The 24472-nt window shown below is 39.9% G+C and overlaps 1 pseudogene; it reads right to left on the reverse strand.

Annotated features, from left to right (window-relative positions):
* LOC127439726 (vitamin D-binding protein-like) overlaps positions 1-24472 on the reverse strand; it is a 43825-nt pseudogene that overhangs the window by 8786 nt on the left and 10567 nt on the right.

Genomic DNA, 24472 nt, shown 5'->3' on the forward strand with positions numbered 1-24472 from the left:
ACAGTGAAACGTGACGCAGTTGTCAAAAGACATCCATCTAGTGAATGTTTACATGGAAAACGATTTAAAAACAGTGTGAGCGGATGCAAAAACATGTTCAGTTTGAACAGCCCCTTGTTCACATGCCACAGCACTAGCTGAAGTTTCTCAAAGTTATCTCTCAAAAAGACAGCATTTTGTTTCAGCTGATTGTAGGTAAGTTTCCACTGTATCCAGCACTGTTTGTTCTCTGTATTCGTAAATATCCCGATACTGTTTTACTGTGTGAGAAACCGCTCCAGATAATTCAGTAAGAGAGCACTCTGAACGAATTGTACTGAATCACGAATCGATTCAGACCATTTCACAAGCCCGTTTGGCCAATTCACTGAAAAGAACCGAATCAAAAGAATTATTCATTTGCAAATTGGACATTCCATCTAAAAAGAAAATAAAAGAGGTGAAAAATAATTTGCACATCTGCGTATGTGCGAATTAATTTTTCACCTCTTTTAGTTACTTTTTAGATGGAATCAAATTATCAAAATGCACAGTGTCCCGTGTCCATTTTTCCAGTTTCCTATTTTTAACTTGAGCATAAAATTGAAAGTACGAAAAACAAGCCATTATTTGTTTTTTAATATTGGTTTTGTAAATAATTAACGAAATAAGTAGTTTTTCTGATTTGAATTGAATATGAAAAGAACGAATGATAAACAGATTTTTGACAAACACCATAACAGAGTTGCTGTTACTGTCGAGTTAAAGGCATGGTATACGGGTTATGCGCAACAAACTTCCATATTGTGTAAAAGAGGTCTCATTGCTTCCGGTTCAGGTCCTCTGTACGTGCACTGTAAAAAATGTAAGTAATTTTAATGGTAAAAGACTGTAAAAATGCTACAGTAAAAAAAATTGAATTGATTAACGAGTAGTTACCGTAACATATACGTTAAAAATTATAATATATTTAAAAAGACATTCGATTTTTTTAGATGTAAAAAGTATGTTTTTCCCATATAATTAATGTTTAAAATTTATTTTAAGTTTTACAAGAGAGTACTGTACTTTTTACAGTAAAATATTGTTAAAATTATGGTAAAAAACAGTAATCGGGCATTCCCAGAATTCCCTGCGTGACCCATTACATTTAATTATATTTAATAGTTATATTTCTTCAAATTTTTAATTTCAGTCATGTACTTTGTTGTGTTCTGTGTTATATATGATGTAGTTTAGTTAATGTTTACTGCATTATTTAAATTTCACATATGTTACCCTGATGGTGTTTTGTGTTTGTGTGAGTGACTCTGAGCACTGTCTCTACAGGTTTAATGGTCATTGCTCCTGGAAGGGCCACTATTGATGAACTTCATGTCATCATGCGCCCTTCTATAATTACTACGGTGATTAACAACACATTATAAAGTGAAAGCTGATTTTTACAGTTTCAGAAGTTTAATATATTATGTTTAATAATATAAACGACAGTACTGCAACATAAAATATACCATAAAAACAACAGTTTTAAACTGTAAAATTTACAGGTTGTTCAGTAAAGTTGTTTACATTTTTACTGTATTTTTAAATAATTATTCTGGCAACCACAGCTGCAGGTTTTTTTTTTTTTTTTTTTTTTGTAAAAAGAACATAATTTTTTTTTTTACAGTGTGCTACATTGAATATGGAGCTCAAGATGCCTTCATTGAGGTACACAGCACAAATCACTGTAGGATTATCCCACTTCTGGTACTTCATTGGTCTTGACAAAGACATTTTCTTCTTCACACTAACATTCAGACATTAAAATCGAATAAAACGGCAATAATAAAAAGCAATAGCTAGGTCAGCTGATTACCTTAAAGTCCATAACTATCACTGTCAGTTCATACTGCTGTTACCGCCTTCTCCAACAAGCGGATGTGATGAGACCAGTTTTCCGGTTTGGTTGTGTGGAATTTGACATAAAGCCTGTTGAAGCAAGCAATAAAGAATACAGAGAAAAAGGCTATTCTTCAACAGCATTCACTCAAGGACTGCAAGAAATTTCACCAAGCATGGCAACAGACTGAAATTCAGAGCCACTGACTGAGTACTTGTGAAAGTGCCACAGGAGGTATAACGCCTGTCAAGTTAATGGGTGAAATTGTCCATCGTTTTTTGAAGCAGTGAGTATTATGTTTTTCAGTAGTTAGGTAGGGGCGGTTCATGTGTTTTCAACCCCTAGTTTACATAGTTACCCATGAAAATTTTCTTTGTATTAATTCTCTATCATTTGTTATGTCAACAAAGAGAGGGAATAGTGCTCAGGGACTTTTAAAGTGGAACAGGCACAAAATGCACTGCCAGAAGGAACAATGGCAAGGGTCAAAGCAATTTTACCAAAAAGATTCGAAGCTTGGTGTTGTTCACTGTGGTTTGTCTCTCTTCGAGAGACCGTTCATGATCGTTCTCCTCACCTCTTCAATTATACATGCTGGTTGGGGCTAAAAACAGCATTTTTCGAGCCCAGATTGGAAACGACTGGAAAGGGTTGATGCCTCTTCAAAGGATATTCCTAAGAGATTTCCATAATATGCAGACAACCTATAAATATGACATCATTTACATATGGGAGGGAATTCTTGAGGACCTCAATAACAAGTTAAAAACACAACTTTGCATGTGCTACTCTTATCTGGATTACATGTCATTGTGCTATGCCAAACATTATTATCATAATAAAAGTAAAGTAAACAGCTGTCTTTTTGGGATGAAACACAATGTTGTCAAGGACAAGGTCTTTTGTAGGTCAAATCAAATACAAAGCATAGACAACTAAGTACAGGAGTTAGGAATGTTTATTTCTAAATAATAATAATAATAATAATAATAATACAGACATACAAATATGCACATGCTAACCACAAATTCAGTGAATTATTTAGATATAAATATAATAATAATAATGGTGTGATAATATGTCATGGGATATTTACCTATATTTGTTGTATTTCAAGTTCACTTGATTGTTGCAAACATTGGAGAGAAACCTTGAAAAATCTTGAAGCAGCTAGGCTGGAGTTTCTGTAAATAGAGGGAATTTGTATTGAAATATCGTTCTCCACCATCACTCTCATTAAGATCATCATAATAATTGAGATCATTATTGGGGTTTTGACATATACAAAAATAAAACTGAATTTATTTAAACTGAACACCATAATATGCATCATCCTTATCATCTTCATAATCATTTTATTCAATTCCATATTCCAGTTTCCCCTAGACAGCAAGTAGAATAAAGTCACGTAATTACTGGCTGCGCAAAGCAGTGTGGGCAGCAGAAAGCAGATTTTAGCTCCATGAACAGCAGATGTGAGTCTGCCAACACAGGTTTTATTTCGACAACAATATCTTGGAATCCTGTTTGTTCCTTACAAAAGACTGTGCAATAGTCTTCATGCAATCTGACACCAAAGGTAGAATGCACAATGATGGTTATTACTCTCATTACAATCTGGCATATTAGCTCCTACAGTATATGGCAGCATATGGTACTTGTGTGTTATTATCTTCAGACAATACACATAATAATAGCAACCAAGAGGGAACAATTATGCTTCTTCAGGGTATAAGTGCTATATCCTATCATCCAAGATACAAGCATGCATCTCTTTTTTTATAATGATTTGAGTCATCATGACTTGAAACTAGACATGATAAAAAACAGAATGAATGTACTGTATTCATTAAAGAGGAAACATTAAGCAGTTTCTAAGCCACAACGTGTCTTTTTACACACTTGGATGTACTTCATTTGTAATTTTTCATCAGCATTTAATTAGGCAGTGAGTTAATGAATGCATCCCTGCTCAAAAGATCAGCTTTGACATTAATTTCCACGCTGGCTTATGCTGGTTAAATCTGTACTTGTTCTTATTTAACATATTATTTTACCTATCATTAAAGCTTTACTCTCCAACGTATCAAAGTAGATATGTTCTTTTTCAGAAATGCCACTGTAATCCATTATTGTAACGTTGCTTGTGTTTGTGATTCACCAGTTTTCCTAATATTAGGAAAAGTAATGAAGTATCAGCCTGATACTTCAAAATTAAGTGTTTTTGAGAAATGTATGAGGCCTTGAGGGTCTCTAAGACCCACAAAAGAACATGACTGTTAAGCAGAAGTATTTTACACAATACTACCGCTTAACCTGTGATATCAATATTACTTACCCAAAAATGAAACATTATTAATGTTTACATAACTTGTGTTAATGTAATTCCTAATGCATGTAATATCTGAGAAATGACTACCTCTGCATAAAGCTCTGTTAGATCGAGTATTAACTTGTCTGAAGCAATTACACATTTTGTTGATCACATACATATTTTTCTCTCTGTGCCTAATCAGGGGGAAGTTGTAAACTTGTTTTGGGAAGAAAACTGAAATACCTATTCTTGTATCAGCCAGGACATAGCATGGCATATCCATTTAAATCATATCAAGCTAGACACTATACAGAATTATTTCTTCCTATTACAAATAAAAATATGACAAGTGCAAGCTCAAAACATCCCATCCCAATAACTCAGCAACATATCATGACAAAGAAATGTAAGCGCAGCGTAGTTCTATCGGGAAGACTAGCAGCTGTACATCATCGCACCATTAGCTAGTTAACTCCTAGCCAATCACATGTAAGCCATTACTTTATAAGTCTGCTCACAATCTATCACATTGCTGTTTCAGTTGTGCTAACACGGCAACCTCCACCACCCCACCACCACCAGTTGAGTCCCGTCCTGCACGGGGGTAGGCTCCTTGCCCCTGCCTCCTATCTCCGGCAGGATATGACTGTTCCAAGTACAACTTCTTCGGACCGCCAGAAGGGGCTTACGCCAAAGAGAGACATTACATTTCTGTTTTATATTCTTCAAATAAATGTCATCTTAAATTTCACTCAAGTCTACGAGTTTTCCTGATAGTACTATGGAGAAAGTCGCAGTTTGACCAAAGAAGAAATATTACTGGGAATGGGTAAGATTTTTTAATAGTTCTTGTTACGACCCAAGTTTGGGACCAACATAAGAAGCCATCAAAAGTTGAAAACAAAAAGGTTGCAATGGCCATGGTAAAAAAAAAATAAAATAAAGAAACCAACAGGAATTAAAAACATGCCAAACAAGGACTGGTGAGCTGACTAAATTACAATTAACAATTAACTAAAGAGTCAAGGAAGCTTACTAACTCCCGGTAATGAAAAACAGAGAAAAGAAATCTTCCGGATCAGCTTGTTTGCCTACTCTGACTATTATAAACTAATTCAACTAAACAAGACAAAACTCACAAACCTTTTGAAATAAAGAAATAAAAAAACAACATCAAACGAACACTAAATACTGGAGTAGGTTTCCTGGGACAGCATCTCACATAAAGTTCAGCCAGAACCTCTTAAATAGGCAAAATTTCAGGTGTAGATTATTAGAGTCTCTGCCACCCATTTATTTGGTAGCCTCACACAGAAAACACAAAAGCAAAAGAGCAGGGGCTCATAACATTCTACAAAAGTGTGCTAACAAAATAGAAACACACATAGCATTTTCCATTCTGAGCTATTTTTGGACACCACTAAAGAACATATATAATTAGCATTTTACAAAAACATTTGACCTGGGATCAGAATAGTATAAAAATGTTTCACAGAATTCACTGTGTATACCTACTTCACATTCACAAGATAAACTGAATAAATTCACAGAATATGATTCACAAATGCATTACTGAATTCTCATTGAAAAAAATATCATAAATCATAAATGCATAACCAAGTTCACAAATGATTCACAAATGCAATCTGTTTCCAAGTCGCAAAAGACAGATTTTGGTATGGTCTTGGGTGGGTAGAAACGGCCAATATGGCCTCTAGAGACTGCAACATGAGGTGGAGGTGAGTGGCAACAACTTTGAATGCTTGTTCACCATCTCCATTTATAATTTTACTTATATCTTGATCTTTTTTCACATCAAAGGTGATTGTGTCACTTTAGAAGACATTAATTTAACCCCCGGAGTCGAATGGATGACGTTTATGCTGACTTCTTTAAGGAGCTTCAAAAGTCGAATCACCATCCACTTGCATTTTAAGTACCTACTGAGCTGAGATATTTTTCTATTTTTCTTCAAATGTGTTCTGCTGAAGAAAGAAAGTCATACACACCTGGGACATTTTTAGGTGAACTATCCACTTAAGGGAACCAACAAAATTAAAGCAAAATATCAGTTGATTAAAGTCATGTCTGAGTGGTCAATGACACGCAGTGTGTCTTAAGCAGTCATGAAGCAAAGTGGCTGATGTCTCGTGAACACAAGTGCTGCTGCTTCGATCCGTTCAGCCGCCTGCGCCGCCTTTCTCCCAATGAAAATAGAGAACCCGTGGCTACCGAGGAACCATATAAAACCACCTTTAAAGTTTTTATAATTAATGAAAAGGAGAAAATAAGATAAAAAGCTACTACTTTCTTTGAACTTTCTTTGAAAAGAGAGTGTAAAGACGCCACAAAACCTGTCAAATGCATTTCAGCACCAAAGTAAATGAACAGAAACTGATCAAACAAAAACATAAACATAATCTATATTAGATTATATAAGAAGACTGTTTGACTGTTCCACAGAGATCAGACAGATCTGGCAAACATTAACTGCACTGAAGTTTATGCAATTAATTAGTTTTTATAAGCTAGGGTGTGCAGCAAAGCCATTATCTGTATCTGTATTTGTATTTGTTACTATGACAAAATTATTTGTATTTGTAATAATTATTACTGTTGAATTATATTATTGGTATATTGTTTATTTTTTCTCACCAGATGAAGCTACATTAACTGGGGAATGTGCTTTTAACTTTGGCTTCTCCTGGTATTTCTGACATTAATATCTGCTGAAACATAATTTTCGTTTAGCCTAGTCTGTGCAGTGAGCAAGTATAACAATGTTAATCTGGAGACATGAGGTGTCAAACAATTGTAAAAGGTCAAGCACACATTTTGCAGCGAATATTAAATAGCCTAAAAAAACAAACATTAAACGAAATGAGAAAAAATGTATTAACCCAAACAGGTGAAATCACCATAAATCTATTTCAGAAAGTTTTATGGAAGGTTACACTTGAGGCTTATTTTGTGTGTGCACATTTTAACATAATGTGGAGGACATAATTATTTAGTTAAATTACATGTGCAGAATTAGCAAAAATAAATAAATAAATAAATAAAATAAAATAAAATAAATCAGTGGAATAAATAGCAAGAGCGAGCCTCTATATTTCTAGAAGACAAAAGCAGAACAAGTGCATGTTTTGGTTTCTCCACAATCCTCCATGTGCAGGAATATTCTGAATAGATTTACAAGTATTTAAACCTCCTTGGGGCTTATAAACTATTTGGGGATAAAGATTAAACCATGCAATTACCTTCATTGGCGATATGGATTTAAATGTGGTCAGCTTTATGAGATGGGCAGAGGAGCTCTTCTATAAAATCATCACTTCTCTGGTCAGAAATTCAACATCGCGCTCAAGTTAGTTTATGAATCCTTACATGTGAATTGTGTGAAACATTTGGTGTTTATGTATTAACAGGCATTTTAAAAAGTGGAAAATGTATAATATAGTATCTTAGTTAAAATTACTCATGACAAGGTAAGAATTCTGAGACGCGCACAATTAACGGAGACTGAAACGGAGTTGAGTCTGTGGCCATCCGATGAATTTGAAATAACACCATGCACATTTTCATTCATAAGGTTTACACTGTAGTATTGGCTTCACAGACTCATCATTGTTTTATAATTTTCGTTATGTTTATTTTAAATATCGCTTAATTCTTGTGCTTGTTGGATGATCAGTCTTCCAAATATTTTTTCTATTATTCGGATGAATTCGTTATTCATTTTGAAGTCATTTTTCGTGCCTTTCTGAATAAGGTATTCGATTATTGGCACATCCCTAGTTAGTTTTATTAGTTTTTAAACTCCAAAGCAGCCACGGGACGTCGCGTATACCGGAACGTATGTGACTCGATTGGATTTGGACTGACAACATTTAGACATGTTAATAAAGATTTCTGCCACAGCCATTTGTTTGTACATGCAATAATCATTCAGTTTAATTATTGAAGGTACAAATACGTTTTTGGGAGTTCAAATAATCCATTCAAAATCCTCTTAGCTCAAAAATCTGAGAGAACAGACTCAAAGAATGATTTGCTCTCAAACCAGACATCACTTTAGCATGTAAGCAAGATCTACACAAGAGCAGTATCGTCATGGTTACTTTTGTAACCTCTGTTCCCTGATGGAGGGATCGAGATGTTGTGTCGATGCAGTGACACTAGGGGTCACTCTTGGGAGACCCCAAACTCATCTAAAAGGCCAATGAGAATTGGCGAGTGGAATTTGCATGCCACTCCCCCGGACATACGGGTATAAAAGGAGCTGGTATGCAACCACTGTTGTGGCTTCTACCACCTCTGTGAAACATCCCTCTTGAAGTCTTGGGGTTTTGATGCCAGAAGATAGACTTTATTATCAGAGATAAAAAAGCAGAGTTGTTCCCATCACAACAACTACAACAACTCCAGCAAAATGGTTTGCACCCACTTAAATACATATCATCTACCAAGGAGTGGCCAATACATTCCATACATGTCACCATTCCTATTCTTTGACTCCAATCTGTTTATTTTAAGAAGTGGACAGGAGACACCTGTGGAGGAACCTCAACATATATTTTCTCAGCAGACATGAGAGCAGTTTACTATATGTGAGCACATTCCTTTCCTACACAGGCTTCACCACACACACACACACACACACACACACACATACACTAAGATTCATGCTTGAGCAGAAGAAATAATTGTTGAATAAAATGGCTATATTTACATTGATTATACTTGATTAATTTATACTCAACTTGATAAAAATATTCTACACCACTCAATCAGGTTTTGTGCTGAGGAGCCGAGATAAGGTCCCGGCCATTTCAGCAAGTAGTTCATCGTTGTGGCAAGAGGGACACAACGTCTCGTTTCCTCCATCAGGGAATGGAGGTTACGAAAGTAACCATGACGTTCCCTATATGTCACTCACTCAACGTTGTGTCGATGTAGTGACACTAGGGGTCCCTATACAAAACGCCACAACTAACTGAACGGTGTTACGTGAAGTGGCAGTGTGTGATGGGCAGACTGCTGTGTGCCTCTTAGCCAGCGCACCAGGCCGTCATGTAACCTCCCCCAACGCTCTTTATGAGCGTCGAACAGTCCTTCAGGAACAAGTCGACAGCCCAAAGAATAGGTGGACAGGCTAGCCCAGCCGAGGCCTCTTTTCCTTCTCTTTTCTCCCCAAAAAGAGTGGAATTTGTTAACTGACTGGGAGCCCTAAGTGTCTAAGTCGGGGGGGGTGTCACTCCCAAGGGGAAGACACCGCAGAGACCACACCCCGCCCAAAAAGGGGGGGGGGGTATTTTGAGTGGAAATACATCACATGGTCTTTACCGAGCCTTGTCGGAAGTTTGTCATGTGGAGAGGTCCCATGGTAGGTCCTACCCAAAGGGGGAGGAGTTTCTACAAAGCATGGCGACCGGGGGCAGAGGGGCCCCTGCCCAAGGAAGATGCAGTTTACCGACAGGGAAACGATTTTGCGGAAAATATCACATGGGGTTGCCTTCGGGGTACCATCGCATGCGGAGCACCTACCTCAGTACAGGGCCTCATTAGCGCACTTACTGAGCCGGCAGAGAGTTTCTTCGCAAACTCAACTGCCACAGGGCTAAGGAGGAAAGTCATCCAGGGATCACAGTCTGTGAACACTACTGGGAGTCAAGAGCACACATCTTCCCCTCAAGGGAGGGGAAAGGCGCTATGCGCAAGAGGTACACCCGGCCAGTTGTCCCGGAAATTACATGCTCATGCCTGCCACTACTCGGGACGAGACTGGCTCAACCCGGAGATTGTAGAACCTTGCAAAGGTGTTGTGTGCTGCCCAGCCCGCTGCTCTGCAGATGTCTGTGAAAGAGGTGCCACTGGTCAAGGCCCAGGAGGCCGCCACACTCCTGGTAGAGTGGGCTCGTAAACCCGCAGGGGGTGGCAAGTCCTGAGCCTGATATGTCATCGTGATGGCATCAATGACCCAGTGGGCGATCCTCTGTTTGGAGACAGCGCTTCCTTTCCGCTGTCCACCAAAGCAAACAAAGAGCTGCTCGGAGCTTCTAAAGCTCTGCGTATGATCCAAATAGATGCGTAAAGCTTGCACCGGACACAGCAACGCCAAGGCTGGGTCTGCCTCCTCCTGGGGCAGTGCTTGCAGGTTCACCACGATTCGCTGACAGAGAATGCCTGCAGGTCCCCTACCCTCTTGATGGAAGTGAGCGCAGTCAGGAGGGCAGTCTTCAAAGAGAGTGCCTTAAGCTCAGCTGACTCCAAGGGCTCAAAGGGGCTCCCCGTAGACCCTGAAGGACTACAGAGAGGTCCCACGGGGGGACAAGGCGCGGTCTAGCGGGGTTCAACCTCCTAGCACCTTTCAGGAACCTGATGATCAAGTCATGCTTCCCCAAGTACTTACCATCTACCGCATCGTGATGAGCCAAAATAGCGGCTACATACACCTTCACAGTGGAGGGGGACAGCCGCTCCTCCAACCTCTACTGCAGGAAGGAAAGCACCGATCTGACTGTGCATCTCTGGGTTCTTCGTATTGGGAAGAACACCACTTAGCGAACAGACGCCACTTCAAGGCATACAGGTTCCTCGTAGAGGGAGCCCTAGCCTGAGTGATCGTGTCTACCACTGCGGGCGGTAGGCCACTTAAGTCCTCCAAATCTCGTCCAAGGGCCAGATGTGGAGATTCCAGAGGTCTGGTTGCAGGTGCCAGATGGTGCCCCATCCCTGACAAAGAAGGTCATTCCTCAGGGGAAGTTGCTCAGGGGAAGTTGCTGTCACGAGGAATGTGAGATCCGAGAACCATGTCTGGGTGGGCCAGCAGGGTGCTACTAGGATGACCTGTTCCCCGTCCTCCCTGACCTTGCACAGGGTCTGTGCAAGTAGGCTCACTGGGGGAAACGCATACTTGCGTAGTCCAGGGGGCCAGCTGTGTGCCAATGCATCTATACAGAGAGGTGCCTTGGTCAGGGCGTACCAAAGTGGGCAGTGGGAGGATTCCCAGGAAGCAAACAGGTCTACCTGTGCTCGACCGAATCGACTCCAAATCAGCTGGACCACCTGAGGATGGAGTCTCCACTCTGTCCTGAGGGTAACCTGACGTGACAGCGTGTCCGCTGCAGTGTTGAGGTCGCCCGGGTTGTGAGTGGCTCGTAGCGACTTGAGGCGCTGCTGACTCCAGAGGAGGAGATGGCAGGAGAGTTGTGACATGCAATGGGAGTGTAGACCCGAGTGATCCCAAGTGATACGGGGACGAGGTTCCTCCTCCCCCCCCTCGGCCAATCTTATATTGGGCAGCAGGAGCCAGGTAAGTGCTTCGATGTCCCTGGACTCAGCACGGCCACGGGGCTCAAATCCCCTCGACGTGGCACCTCGAGCTCTGCCCCGCCGGCAGGCCCCATGTCGACGGGATTCGAGCCCCGTGGCCATGCTGAGTCCAGGGACATCAAAGCACTTATCTGGCTCCTGCTGCCCACCATAAGATTGACCAAGGTGGGGGGAGGAGGAACCTTGTCCCCGTAGTCCACCGGAACCAACCCTGTGTTGGCGTGTTTGTGCCACAGCTGGGCGCACAGGGGCGGTGGTCGTGGCCGTGGGCGGCGCCCTGAGCCCAGGAACCAATCGTTGAGCTGCGTTCAGGGAGGAGTGGAGGGTCCCACTCTAGCCTGACGCTTGCGGCCGCCCGGGAAAGCATGTCCATCATTTCCGCATCAGCCTGGGACTGGGCAACCATCCCCAAAGGGGGAAGCCCAGTCAAAGCCTCCGCATCTGACTGGATGAGCCCGCTCTCTGATGCTTTAATCGATAACTCATCCACTTCCCGGGCTCTGAATGAGAAGTCGAACTCGCCCTGAGACGAGCCGGCGATCTCGTTCGAGCGCGTGATTGGGGCAAGCGAGCGTGCTGGGAAATGGGAGGTCCGTGGGGGGATACTCGGCGGAGGTGGTCCCATTGAGGTCCCCAAATCGCCCCCAGTGCTAAATGACGTGGCCTCAAACCCGTAGGTAGAAGGACCGGCGTAGGGAGCCGCTGGGGTGGCTTGCTTTCTTACGAATGCAAGCTGCGACCGCAACGTTGCCATGGTCATGTTCTCGCAATGAGGACATGATTCATCCATCTCCGCGTGGGCAGCACCCAGACATGTAAGACAACGATCGTGGCCGTCGGAAGCAAAGAGATAATGACCGCAACCAGGAATAACACACAAACGGAAAGGCATCTTTTAAAAGATGCGTCTTTAAAAAGACGTTCCGTGTGTGCCGCTCTTTTAGAAAGAAAATATACTCTATTAGAATATACTCTTTTAATATGTTCTGCCGAAGCGCCCAGGGGCGTTCTCTGCAAACCACAGATGCAGAGGGGGAGAAGTCACTGAAATGCGCTGTAAAATCCAGTAGAGAGAGGTGAATGAACTCGGCGGATGAATTCAGCTCAATGAATAGAACAAAGAGAAAATCTGAACGAGTGGTTGCATACCAGCTCCTTTTATACCCGTATGTCCGGGGGAGTGGCATGAAAATTCCACTGGCCAATTCTCATTGGCCTTTTAAAAAAAGATCAGAGGTGTTTGGGGGCTCCCAAGAGTGACCCCTACAACGTCACACAACGTCGACAGATAGGGAACTAGACAATTAAATATTTTAAAGCAGAGCATAACTTGAAAAATGTATGTTAATTATAGAAATTTTCATGACATTCAGGCCTGGAACAAAGCATTTTAAAATTCCCTGATATTTCTATATTTTTCATGACCGAGTGAACCCTGACACCTGTATTATTTAATTTGCAACCTGCCAGACATGTCTAATACTGTATATGTGATGAACCACAAATAATTGACAGTTTGCAAATTAAAATTCAGCAATCAATTTGTAAATGTAAAAGCATTCAAAAATGTGTTAACAAACATGTGAAATTATCACTGTAATCATGTTTATGAATAGTATTTTGTGAAGGTTAATTAGGTTACACATATGAGGATTTTGTGAACATATTTATTTTGATACAATTCTGACTTCATATTTGACCACAGTTCCCTTTCATATTCCAATGGCAGTTATTTGAGTTGTGACATCTGATAATAAGGTAGTTTTAGAAGATTGTCCATTGGCTGCTGTGCATTGAGTCCACGAAAAATGGGACAATAAAGTATATTCAATTCAATATCGGGGAGTGCGCTTACCTGAATAACAACTATTATCATTAGAATCATCCTATGGTGGTTTTCGTCCTACCTTGAGAATAGATCTTTTTGAGTAAGGGTTGGAGATTTTTCTTCATCCTCAGCTCTTATCACTTGTGGGGTCCCTCACGGGTCGATTTTGGGACGTATTTTCTTTTCTTTGAATATGCTCCCCCTTGGCTTGATTTTTTTTAATTATGGCATTTTTTCCCCATTTTCATGCCGATGACAGACAGATTTATCTCCCTTTGAAACCTGGTGTATAGATCTTTTCAATTGCTTCTGTTATGTTTGAAGGAGTTTAAAAGTTGGATGGCACAAAATCTTCTCCAGTTAAATGAGAAGATGGAGATCATTATTTTTAGTTCTACTGAATGTGGCAAGGATATAATTAGTAACTCAGGTCCATGGGTGAATAATTTGGTTGTAGTCTTCGATTCAGTCCTTAAATTTGATAAGCAGTTTAAGGCTGTTGGGAAAATCTGCTTTAATCAACTCAGAACCATCACCAAACTTACAATCAATTCAATACAAGAACTGGATTCAATACAAGGTCCATGGTATGGCTCCTAGTTATGTCACTGATCTTGTAAATCTTCATTCTTCATGTTGATCACTAAGATCAGCTAATCTTTTCTCTGGCTTTCAAAATTTGATAGATCCTGTGTGTTGTGATTTTATACTTGTCCTCTTTGTTTATGGATTCTTCATTTGATGGTAACTATGTGATGAGATGTTGTGGTTGTTTTTTATGTTTGATGTTTGAGGGCTTTATAAATAAATGAGACTTGAGACTTGAGAATGATATGCAGTGTCCTTCTTTGTGTGTAAGAGTGTGATAGCAAATGATAGGTGATAAATTATAACTGATGTGGCGTTGACCATAATCAGTATTAAAAACATTCAACCAGTATACCCCCCTCTTACTAGGGTCATACTATATCCTGGGGTTTTCTATGAATTTAATCAGAAATGTGTGGTTCACACTACCTCCTGGAGGAAACAAGAGCTTCTGACAGCAGGGTGGCAACATCTCTCGGCCATTCTCACATGGTTCTGAGTAGCATGAAGTACAAAGCCTGCTGGGATGTACCTGTGCCTCCGGGCAAATTCATAGATGTAACTGAGGGACAGGATTTAATGACTTATTATGTAAACACAACAAATCAAAGTTATCCATGACGTGAGTCATAAAGGGCACAGAATATTCTGCTCCCCATTAGTAACTTCTAATCAGATGAAAGCTACCAAAAGTATTTCTTGATCTTGAGCCTATCAAAACAGCACATAATCCATGAGTTTACACTTGGATGTTTTCACTGAAAGATTTAATTATGAAAAACTGTTGTATAAGATGAGTTTCATTAAGCAGATCTTTGTTCTGGAGAAAAGAGCTAAAAAGGTTTCAGTCATGTGGTCTTTGTAAGATTTTTGAAAGGCAAAGGTTTTTGTAAGGCAAACAAATGTAATGACTATTGCACTATTCTATAGCATCTTATGCCCAGCCTGATCTCATTATTATAGGTAGCTATTCGTATGAAGCAAACATGTATAAACATACTTATTTGGATGTTTTGATAGAAGCTGTAATGTACAATATGGACAACTTGACAGCATCTAAAACAATTTTAGAAACTTCCATTTATTGATTTATTGATGATCCATTTATTATTATATTTGTACAAATATATTTACAATTAATAAATATATTTGTACATTTGTACTACTTTTAGATATTTAACAGTAGATCCCTTAAAGGGATAGTTTATCCAAAAATGGAAATTGTCTCATCATTGACACCCTCATGCCATCCCAGATGTGTATGACTTTGTTTCTTCTGTAGATCACAGATTAAGATTTAAGAATATTTCAGCTCTGTAGGTCCTCACAATGCAAGTGAATGGGTACCAACATATTGAAGGTCCAAAAATCACATAAAGTTAGCATAGAGGTAATCCATATGACACCAGTGAATAAATATACAGCGATATGATAGGTGTGGGTGAGAAACAGATACATATTTAAGTCCTTTTTTACTATAAATACTCCTCCCAGCCCAATAGTTATACAGTATGCATGAAGCATGTGAATTGCCAAAAAAAAAAAAAAGTATAAAAGAAGCATGTGAAAATGAAAGTAAAAGTGGAGATTGTAAATATTGTATAATATGACTAAATATTGATCTGTTTCTCACCCACACTTATCAAATTGCTTCCTAAAGTATGGATTTAACCACTGGAGTCATTTGGATTACTTTTATGCTGCCTTAATGTGCTTTTGGAGTTTCAAACTTTTGGTATCCATTCACTTGTATTGTATGGACCTACAGAGCTGAGATATTCTTAAATATTAATTTGTGTTCAGCAGAAGAAAGAAAGCCATACACATGGAAAATGTGGAAAAGTGGAAAATGCGTAATTCTGCCTGGGAGGGTTCACTTTCCATAAGGCAGAGAACGCTATGGTTTATAAACTTCTTCGGGATGCTTTGATTTTTAAATGATTCAGCATTTAACTTGTGTAATTATTGTCTGCATACCAGAGCAAAAGGGGGAACACACTCACCATTTATCAAGCGCTGAAACTTTACCAGGTGAAAAACGATCTGGAATCATGTGTAACAGTCACATTAAGTCCTCTTTGCTTCATCAGAATGTCGATTTGTGACACCAGCACTGAAAAAGCTTGATGCAGCGCAACAAATGAGAAAACAGAACACAGGTGTCTCAAGATGCGTTAATACTGTAAATATTGAAATTCTTTATAAGTTAACAGTGTCTAAAAAAATGCGACGGTCCTGCACAATGAATTGTAAAACAGAACACAGGTGTCTTGAGATGCGTTTATAAATATTAAAGTTCTTTTAAACTTAGTCTCTAAAAAAAATGCAACGGTCCTGCGCGGTACGCTAAAAAAAGTGAGTTGTAGCACAACTATCAAAGACATCCATCCAGTGAGTGTTAACATGGCCTCGACACATGTGCGAACAGCCCATAACTTGCCCTATAGCCTACTTGAAAAACTGACCCGAACCTGGCCCAAAACCTGTAGGTTTTTCGGGTACCGTTGGACTCAGATCGGGTTGAAGACCTCTAAACACATGCAGAATAACTAAATAGTGATTTTGGTATTTGAATACCATGCACATCCCTATTAATAACACATGATTTTGGATGGTTCACAATTAAAAAGTACATATAACTGTCCGTGAAAGACATTGCTCCAAACTTTTCTTCCTTCAATTTGAAAAATCCAACCAAATCTGGCAAATGTCCTGTAGTGCATAAAGGTGAACTAAGTCACGTGACACGTCATGGGGGGCCTCCACGGTGTTCCGACCCATGGGCCTCTCAGTTCTTAATCTGTCCTTGCTTAAATTGACTTTAAGTAGATGTTCTGAACAATGGAGCTCCCCTGAGACAAACCGGCACGCAATAATCCCATGCCGTCCTGCACCTGTCTATTTAGCATAAATATTTGGTGGGTAAAAAAAAAAAGAAAAGGTTTAACATTGCATGTTTAACCAATAATGTAATATTGACACTAGCATCATAGATACTGTACATTACACACAGTCAAACAAACACAACAGAGCTCAGAGACACAAGACACTTTACATCCTGACTATGGTGGAAAGTTGGCTATCACCGCTCAAATACAAATCAGAAGCTCACTAAAAGCTCCAAGAATATGCAGGATTCGGATTAAGAACAGATTCATGCAGAACAGTTTGCACCAATGTATGGACATGTTATCCAATAAACATAAAGTTCTAAATTAGCAAACATCATACATTTGCTTTACGCTTTGGCAAATACTTTCTACCAGGAAACCAAGGGCCACATTATGTTGCCACGGGGTCCCTGGGCTCACCATTTCATGAGGCTTCCCTCTTTGGTGTGCACGTGGGGGTGAATGTGGAATGTAAGCAGAGATTGACATTAACTTTTTGGCTCACCTGCCACTGTGGCTAGTGGTACTCCAAAGTCACTGGCCACTCAGAATTTTCACTAGTCAAAATCACCCGCCCCACAAAAAGTGATAAAAGTAACTGGAGACTGTAACTGCATGTATTTGTTCAGACATTTTTTTTTTACAAAAATGATATAAGTTCAGCAAGACACAGGCCTAATGGTTTAAGTCATCTCTTAGAATATCTTAAGACCAAATGGTCAATTAGAACAGGATTAGGACAAAACAGGAGGAAACTTGTCCATGGAAGTCCAGATTTTAACCCCTGTAACACAGTTCCATGGAAAGGAGGAGGCGAGAACCGGCTTGACAATATAAATGATAGTTTAATAATAAACTGAACCAAAAAGACAAACACACACACACACAGATGTCGGACAGCTGTCCGTAACTCTCTCTCTGTCGCACTGCCGTCTCTGGTCAGCCTTATCCCTCTCGGGCTTCATCAGCCTAATTAGGGGCCGGGTGTGCGGAATCACAACCCGGCCCCACCCTCCACCCTGCCACAACCCCTTTTAACCATTCTAAATTGAACTTGCCTTCATGAAAGTTTTCCATTGTTCTTTTATTGTCTAACAGTGGCAATTGTAATGATAAGGCCATAACCGCAGGAAAGACCATGTATGACTCCTCATTACTGTGGTTAGGTCATTGTACAAGTAGCAAGAAAAAGTATCTTAACCCTTTGGAATTACCTGCATTTATGTATAAATTTGCATTATAATCTGGTTTGATCATCTAAGTTACAATAATGAACAAACACAATTTGTTTTAACCAATAACACACAAATTATTGTATTGTTCTTGTACATATTGAATATATCATTCAAACATTCACAGTGTAGGCTAAAAAAGTATGTGAAACCTTAGGCTAATGATGTCAACAAAAGCCTCCATGCCTCGTAAAAAATAGATATCAGAAGACCTACGATCAAGAATTGTTGCTTTGCACAAAGCTGGAAAGATATTCATCTGCCCACAGTTAGACAAATTGTCTATATATGGAGACGAATTAGTACTGTGGCTACTTTCCCTAGAAGTGGCTGTCCAGCCAAATAGGACTCAAAGGGCACACTGCAGAATGCTCAGTGAGTTAAAAAAGAACACTAGAGTGACAGCTAAAGACTTGAAGGAGTCACTGGAACTGGTTAACAGCTTTGATCATGAGTCTTCTATACAGAAAACATTAAACAGGCATGGTGCGTATGACAGGACACCATGAAGAAAGATGCTGCTTTACAACAAAAAATGTGTGTGCCTGAAGTTTTCCAAAGACCACCTTGACACTCCACAACGCTACTGGGAAAATGTTTTGTGGACGGATGAAACTAAGGTTGAATTGTTTGGGAAGAACAAACAGCACTATGTATGACGTAAAAAGGGCACTGCATACCAACATGAAAACATCATCCCAACCATGTAGTACGGTGGAGGGAACATCATGATTTGGGGCTGCTTTGCTGCTCTCGGGCCTGGACCGCTTGCCATCATCTAAGGAAAATTGAATTCAAAAGTTTATCAAGATATCCTACATAATTTAATTTCAGGGTAGCTGTGCACCAGCTGAAGCTCAGTAGAAGTTGGATGATGCAGCAGGACAATGACCCTAAACACTGAAGTGAATCCACTACAGAATAGCTTAAAAAACAAAAAAATCCACTTTTTAGAGTAGCCCAGCCAGAGCCCAGATCTTAACCCAATAGAGATGCTGTGGAATGACATCAGGAGAGCCATTCACACCAGATACCCTAAGAATATGGCTCAGCTGAAGCAGTTCTGTAAGGAAGTATGGTCCAAAATATCTTCTGAATGTTGTGCAGATCTAATCTGGAGCAACCGGAAATGCTTGGTTGAGGTTATTGCTGCCAAAGGAGGATCGACCAGTTATTAAATCCAAGGGTTCACTTATTTTTTCCATAACACTGTGAATGTTTAATAGGATGTGTTCAATAAAGACATGAAAGATTATAACTGTTTGTGTGTTGTTAGCTTAAGCACATTGTGTTTGTCTATACTTGTGCCTTTGATGAAACTGAGATGACATTTTATGACCAATTAATGCAGAAAACCTGCTAATTCCAAAGGGTTCACATACTTTTTCTTGCCACTGTAGATAGTCTTTAGTAAAAATAAACTATAGTATTTGTCATGAAAAAATGGTAACACTTCACAATAAGGTTGCATTTGTTAACATTAGTTAACAAAATTAGTTAACATGAACTAACAATGAACAATACTTTTACAGCATTTACTAATCTTGGTTAATGTTTGTTACAACATATACTAATACATTTTTAAAATCAAAAGTTGTTATAGTTAACATTAGTTAATGCACTTTGAACTAACTTGAACTAACAATGAACAATTGTATTTTTATTAACTAACATTAACCAAGATTAATAAATGCTGTACAAAATATATTGTTTATTGTTTGTTCATGATACTTTACTAATGTTAAGGAATTTAATCTTACTGTAAAGTGTCACCGAAAAAACTAATAGCCTAAAGACATTTAGAACCTTTAACAACGTTCACAGTTAATAATTGCATGGAGTACAAAAGGAGAAAGAATATTCACGGAAGAAAGTATGTCCTATGGGTTTGGATCAAGATAAAGGTGAGTGAATGATGACAGAATAATTATTATTAATAAAAAAGTCATATAGATTCGCCATAAACATTTTAATATGAATCTATACCAGTTACCAGTTAGAGTCACTGCAGTAAAAACATTTTAGTTTGGATGATGATGTGTATTTTAAAAACCTTGTAATCGATGTTGATGCATGGCACACTGTTGTCTCTTTACCTAGTCAGTGCTGTTTATAATGTCAGGGCTGTCTAGCAGTTTGAGAGGCTTGACTTCCTCCATATAGCACTTTAAAGTAGAAGATTCTAAGTAGAATTCAAATGGGTCACAAAAGTTTTGTGGTCTCCACTGGCTTCCACGATATCGAATCAAGCCCTACTGAATCCCACAATTTTCGCTCTGTGCTGTCCCAGAGCTCTGGGGATCTTATCTCTGGAGCACGCTGATGTGTGCTGCGGCAGTTTGCGAGAAAGCATGCTTCATTCACCCCGCACAGATGCACATGTAAGTTATGAGAGGCATTTTTAGTGCTTTTAAGGTGCTGAATGCAAGATAAACACAATTGAATTTGCTTCGGCTGTGGCCACTCCACCAAAGTGGCTAGTTAGGCTGATGGAGTTACCCACCACTGCGGATTTCTACCTGCACTTGGCGGGTGGGCTCTTTGAGCAGGTTTAGCGCCCCATTCACAAAAGGAATTATGCAGATAAGCCAACAGTGCAAATGTGCCTAATAATTATTTAATGGTATATTGATTTGGTTTGATTTTGGAGTGTGTTGTGATGCTTTTGACACCATCTTATTATTAATATTTTAAAGAATTTGTCATTGGTGTTCATCACTGATGTTTTAACAAAGTTTTCCTCAACTTCTATGGGTGAAAACTGAAATGGAATGATAACATTTCATACATCTAATAACCAATTTAACAGGGATGTTTTACATTATTGATACTGGTATTGCTCTCTAAGCTTCTGTACTCAGTTCAATTCTGACATCGCTTGTCAAATGTGAAACGCTTTTACTAAATGTTTCTACAATGCATGTTTTGACAACATATTATTAGGTAAGTGATGTGGTTTTTTGTTTTTGATACTAGGGATTCACTGTTCTGGGATTAGTGCTTCTGCGAAGCAGATACCTAATATTCAGTTGATTGAAGCTTCACACATCATGGATCATGCAATGTGTACTGGTTTTGACACAGGTCCTGAGAAAGCTTCGCTATCAAACATCACATCATTACTCACGTTTGTCCTCTTGATCAGCATCTTATTGTATTTGTTATATTTTCCAGATAAAATGTCTTCACCTTTTTTGCATGGGTAACCCTTTTTCGCTAGCATAGCACACAAGCTATGCTCTCTTTTATGAAAAAATAAATAAATAAAAAATAAGTAAAACCCGAATTACAGCATTGTTATCCTTTTCAAGGATATTGCACAAACAATGCTTCCCTCCCTCAAGGCACATAATAACATTGTTATCCTTTTTAAGGGTATTGCACAAACAATACTCCCCTTTTCAGGGGCTCGGACACATAGCTAAGCATTGGTTACCATTTTCAAGGGTATTGCACCACCAATACCACCCTATTCAAGGCTCAGTCAAGTCAAAAGCTTTAATTATCCTTTTCAAGGTTATTGCATAATCAAAGCCCCCCCCAAAAACAAATAATAATAATAAAAATAATAATACTTCGGACACATTGCAAGCATCGCCTATCCTTCACAGGTAGTCACTTCATCAATGGTTGTGCCAAGTATCAGACACTCTTTTGTGCATTTCTTCACATTGATGCTCATACTTCAGCTAGGGCCATCAATTCACACAAGCTAGTCTATGCTTCTCTAGGGTGTGAGTTAAGTCAAGTCATTTTTATTTGTATAGCGCCTTTCACAACACAACATTTCAAAGCAGCTTTACAGAAAATCATGCATTAACAGAAAATGAAACCGGAATATCTATAAAGTGTTAGAGTCATCATTGTGTAGTTTGATTAAATATGATTATGAGGTGTGTATAAAAATAAGTAATTAAATAATAATTGTACTTAGAAAACTAGTGAGTAAGCTGAAGGTGACTGTGGCAAGGAATACAAAACTCCATAAGATGTTGGTTAATGGAGAAAAATAACCTTGGGAAAAACCAGGGTCACAGTGGGGGCCAGTTCCCCTCTGGCTAACAGCATGAATATAATGCCAATATAACATATTTATGTGCAGTGCAAGTCATGGTTTAAAATGATTAAACTAAGTAAGTGTTAAGGGCCAGTGTTTAAACAAAGATTTTGTATAAACTGTAAGATTAATGACTAATGTCTTTGAAGTTCATCCTGGATTAACTGCAGAAATTCATATAGACGCATTGTCCTTTGTTAGTTGGCTGATGAAGGCTTTTGTTGGCAATTTATTGATAGTCTGTGTATTCTATTTTAAGAGTGTAGTCCATCATTAGACCAAGGTGATGCAGGCCGAGATCAGTGAAGTGCTTCGCAGTTCAACCGGCCAGTAATTTCGGTGAGGTCTATCCTAAGTCCAAGGTTCAGGCAATGGCATATGAAGTATCCCATGTCTTATGGTTGGACTTGGCATCAGTTCAACCTCTGAGGTCCATCATAATAGATTGAAGTGATGTCTGGCTGGCACTGGCTGAATTTTGTCATCATCACTCAGAGACATGTAGCAGTGGAGTCCGATACCAAGCAGGAATGGAGCTGGATCCGGCTGGTTCTGGTGATCTCAGGATAGGAGTCCCGAGGTTTAGACATGGAAACAAATAGAATAAAATTAGCGTAGATGCCATTAAATTTTTTGCAGATTTATAGATCATGATCAATGTTTCAGGTTCTGGCAGACCTAACTAAAGCAGCCTAATTGTGTGGTGAAAAATAAATTAGGTGTATGCCTGGCTAAATAGATGATACCCCCATAGTGATGGCTGTCTGCAGGAGAGAAAGCATGGTAAGGCTCGTCACCTGTGTTGTAATTATCTCTAACACCTGTCTCTTGTTATAGTGATGGCGGAGGGAGACTTAAAAGCCACACCAGCTCACCAGTGGAGAGAGAGAGAGAGAGGCACAGACTTGATGCTTGCTGAGTGTATCCATGTTGTGTTTAAAATGTTTCTTTTGTTATCTGATTGAGTGTTTGAATCTACGTGAACAGACTGTGTTAAGAACCTGAGGCAGAGAAATAAAAGGTCTTGCCTGCACTGCTTCGTTGCCTCCTGACTCCTCCATTGCCCAAGAGAACCGAACTTGTTACACTGGTGCTGAAACCTGGGACTTTGGAGGACAATGCCATTATGGAATCTTCACTGCTGGGCGAAGTCATCAAATCCCTTGCCAGCATCCAGAAATCCCAGCATCAAGCCCTCATGGAGTTACGCCTGGAGCAGGAACAGCGGTTCCAACTTTTGCTGCAGGCCCAATCGGAGGACCGGCAGGTGTTCCGGAGCCTAATCGACAGAGAGGGGGCTGGCGCTGCGACCCCCCCCAGAGCCCACTTCCCCCTTGACCCTCATGAAGTTGGGGCCAGACGACGATCCAGAGGTCTACCTCAACTTGTTTGAAAAACCGCTGAGGTGTGGAAGTGGCTGCCAGTGGGTGGCCTGCTTGTTCCCGTTACTCTACGGGAAGATGCAGCTAGCAGCCCAACTACTTCCTGCCGCCAGCCTCCTCAATTACCCCAAATGCAAGAAAACCATCCTGCAACGGGTCGGTTGTAGTCCGGAGCAAAATCGCAGATGGCTGTGGCTGACTTCCTCTCCAGAAATGGTGAGGGAGTTGGCAGGCCAGATGTTGCCATGGCCTGAGTCAGCGGTGGGGATATGTGGTGATGGGGGCATGGTTGTGTGTCTGTCTGCGGGAGAGAGAGAGTGGTAAGGCTCATCACCTGGGTTGTAATTATCTCTGTGGAGAGCGGGATGGGCCGAGCGCCAACTGTGCAGAGAGAGGCCAGGATGGACACCTGCAGTGGATTATCTCACCCAGCTGTGGGTGATTACAGCATTAATGGGCGAGAGATAAAGCCGCGAGAGATAAAGCCGCGACGAGAGCTGTAGCTGGGGAGAGACACAGGGAGAGAGAGAGAGATAGAACGAGAAGATAGAATGTGTGTGTGAGTGTTTAAAACATTTATTTTGTTATCTGATTGAGTGTTTGAATCTATGTGAACAGATGTTAAGAACCTGAGGCAGAGAACCTGCACTGCTTCATTGCCTCCTGACTCCTCCATTGCCCAAGAGAACCTAACTTGTTACAATGAGACTTTAGTCTAGACTTAAACTCATTGAGTGTGTCTGCACCCTGAACAGTGCAAGGAGTTAATAATATTAAGAATTGGTTATGAGATTACAGGGAATACCTCTTTTAAGAGCTTAGTTGGTATTGGATCTAACATACATGTTGTGGCTTTTGATGTTTCAACAAGTTTTGTTAGCTCTTCATGACCTATGACAGCGAAGGATTGAAGTTTCACATGTGGAAAATTATGAGATACTGTTTTCTGAGGTACTGTGACAGATGATTGCATAATTCCAAATT

The sequence above is a fragment of the Myxocyprinus asiaticus genome, chromosome 4 (assembly GCF_019703515.2).
Source record: "Myxocyprinus asiaticus isolate MX2 ecotype Aquarium Trade chromosome 4, UBuf_Myxa_2, whole genome shotgun sequence".
Classification (NCBI taxonomy): Eukaryota; Metazoa; Chordata; class Actinopteri; order Cypriniformes; family Catostomidae; genus Myxocyprinus; species Myxocyprinus asiaticus.